This window comes from Thamnophis elegans, chromosome 2, assembly GCF_009769535.1.
Source record: "Thamnophis elegans isolate rThaEle1 chromosome 2, rThaEle1.pri, whole genome shotgun sequence".
Classification (NCBI taxonomy): domain Eukaryota; kingdom Metazoa; phylum Chordata; class Lepidosauria; order Squamata; family Colubridae; genus Thamnophis; species Thamnophis elegans.
Window position 1 is genome coordinate 153,934,730 of NC_045542.1, and position 3,187 is coordinate 153,937,916.

Sequence of the window (3,187 nt, forward strand, 5' to 3'; positions counted from 1 at the left end):
TCTGTGATGTAGCGAACCCTCCTTCCCCGGTAATGGCCTGCCCTAAAGTCCCCGCCATATCTGCCCCTCCCTGTTATGACCGTGATACCCCGACCCTCTCCCGTGTCTCTGGTCCCCTCAACCACCCCCATGGCCCCCGCATCTCCCGGCAGGTCCTCCGAATCATACATACCCATGCACTCCCCCAAACAGTCCCCACGTAAGAGTTAAAACACAGAAATTTACAACAATATAATAATAAAAGTGGGCCATTCATTCAATCACAACCAATCCCATACACTCATCATACTATTTAAAAAATTGCGCAGTTAGATGTGTAACAATGTGGGAAGGGGGGGGTTGTTTGAGGAGGGAATTACTGTGCCATAGAAACACAGTGTGTGTCTCACGTGGCTGATAACCTGGTCTCTACAGAAGAGATAATTTTAAAAACTTTGGAGCGAATCCAGAAAGAGGGGAGAAAGAGGCTGAAGGAGTGTGTGAGGAGGGTGGATTTCCTAAACCCCATTGAATCCAGAGGAGGGGAGAGAGAGAGAGAGAGAGAAAGAGGGAGTGTGTGAGAAGGAGGGATTTCCTAAACCCCATTGAATCCAGAGGCGGGGAGAGAGAGAGAGAGAAAGAGGGAGTGTGTGAGGAGGGGGGATTTCCTAAACCCCATTGAATCCAGAGGAGGGAAGAGAGAGGGGGAGTGTGTGAGGATGGGGGATTTCCTAAACCCCATTGAATCCAGAGGAGGGAAGAGAGATAGAGAGAAAGAGGGAGTGTGTGAGGTGGGGGGATTTCTTAAACCCCATTGAATCCAGAGGAGGAGAGAGAGAGAGAGAGAGAGAGAGAGAGAGAGAGAGAGAGAGAGAGAAAGGGGGAGTGTGTGAGGAGGGGGGATTTCCTAAACCTCATTGAATCCAGAGGAGGGGAGAGAGAGAGAGAAAGAGGGAGTGTGTGAGGAGGGGGGATTTCCCAAACCCCATTGAATCCAGAGGAGGGGAGAGAGAGAGAGAGAGAGAAAGAGAGAGAGGGGGGGAGTGTGTGAGGAGGGAGGATTTTCTAAACCCCATTGAATCCAGAGAAGGGGAGAGAGAGAGAGAGAGTAAGAGGGAGTGTGTGCACAGGAGGGGGGATTTTCTAAAAGTCCCATTGAATCCAGAGGAGGAGTGTGTGTGTGTGTGTGTTTGTGTGTGTGTGTGTGTGTGAGAGAGAGAGAGAGAGAGAGAGACTATGACTAAGTGTTGTAGCTTATGATTCTTGATGAATGTATTCTATTTTTTTTAATGTACACCGAAGACAAATTCCTTGTGTGTCCAATCACACTTGGCTAATAAACTACTCTACTCTACTCTACTCTACTCTACTCTACTCTACTCTACTCTACTCTACTCTACTCTACTCTACTCTACTCTACTCATTTCTATTTCAATTCTAATAAGGAGTTTAGCTTCTCTCTCTTGAAAATATAAACTAGCATAATGCAAGCTAACTTTAGCTTTCAAACAGTTCATTTAGTGACCAAAGTTACAATGGCATTGAAAAAAGTGACTGATTACCATTTTTCACACTTAGCGACCGTTGAAGCATCCTCATGGTCACGTGATCAAAATTCTGATGTTTGGCAACAGATTCATATTTATGATCCTTTCAGTGTCCTGGGGTCATATAATCACCTTGTGTGACCTTTTGACAAAATATAAAATTTTTAATCAAGCCGCGCCCCCCGCCCCCGGTCAATGGTGTCCCTCTTTACCAATCTGAAAATCTGGTCACCTTATTCATCACACTACAATCATCTATATATATCCAGTGATGTTGGCTCAGGAATTCTGGGAGTTGAATTCCACAAGTCACAAGAACTGCAGAAAAAACAATTATGGCCAACCTGCCTTCCACTGAGGACCTGTATACTGCACGGGTGGAAAAGAGCAGTGTGAAAATATTTACAGACTCCTCACATCCTGGACATAAATTGTTTCAACTCCTACACTCAAATGATGCTATAGAGCACTGCACACTGACAACTAGACACAAGAACAGTTATTTCCCCAATGCCATCACTCTGTAAAGAAATAATTCCCTTACCACTGTCAAACCCTTCACTAAGGCTGCGTTACTATTGCTATCGTTCCTATCACCCATCTCCTCCCACTTACGACTGCAGGACTGAAACTTTGTTGCTTGTATCCTTACGATTTATATTGATATTGTTTCCTGATTGCTTATTTGTACCCTACGACTATCATTAAGTGCTGTACCTTATGATTCTTGACAAATTGTGTGAAGTTATCATCCAGCCCTCTCCCAGAAAAATGAAATTTCCTAGGAAATATTGAAAAGGCAGAATATTTCTCTGGATGTGAAAAGAAAGAAACGTGTTTTAAAAGACAGAATAGTTGCCTGTAGCTTTCTGCCCATCCCCAATTAATGGACCATTAAGACTAGCCAGGCTAGCCCACTTTACATAATAAAGACTTCACCAGCAGCTACAGAAAGGCATGATAATATACTCAACTGACCACAAGGCATCTGAGAACTCATCACAGCCTAGAGAGTAGCCCCCTGCATGGCACCATGGGAGTCTGACAACCAATCAGAATACATTTCTTACACAGGAACAGGAAACAGAGAGGTGGGACTAAACAGGGTATAAAAAGCCTAGCAAGCTCCTTCCTCAGTCCTTCACTTCTTCTCCACCTACATCAAAGCATGTGATCACCTTTTCTGTTCAGGGTTCAAGCCATGTGGCCCTGTCCAACAATAAACCATCTTTCCAATCAGCCTCCATGACTCCAGTGTCTTCTTCCCCACTTGGAGCTGAACCCAGAAGGACATTTCTTTCAACAGAATGTATCTTGTCTTTTTATGTACACTGAGAGCATCTGCACCAAAGACAAAATCCTTGTGTGTCCAATCACACTTGGCCAATAAAGAATTTTATTCTGTTCTATTCTAAGTGACGTCCGTCCCAAGAATATTTGCTTCTCCCCAGTTTTTAAAACAATTTCCCTTTAACGAGCTGGTTGGGCCAATAAGAATTGGTCGGGGGTCCGTCCCGTGAGTGTTAGTTTCTTTCCTGCTTGTTTTACTTAAAATACTTTTTGTTTCATTTAAAAAGCCAGCGAAGCAGATCGATCGCAAGAGCAACAACAATTCACTTCGGTTTCCCAACTGGGCGGAGTCCACAGGCGGCCACCTGATT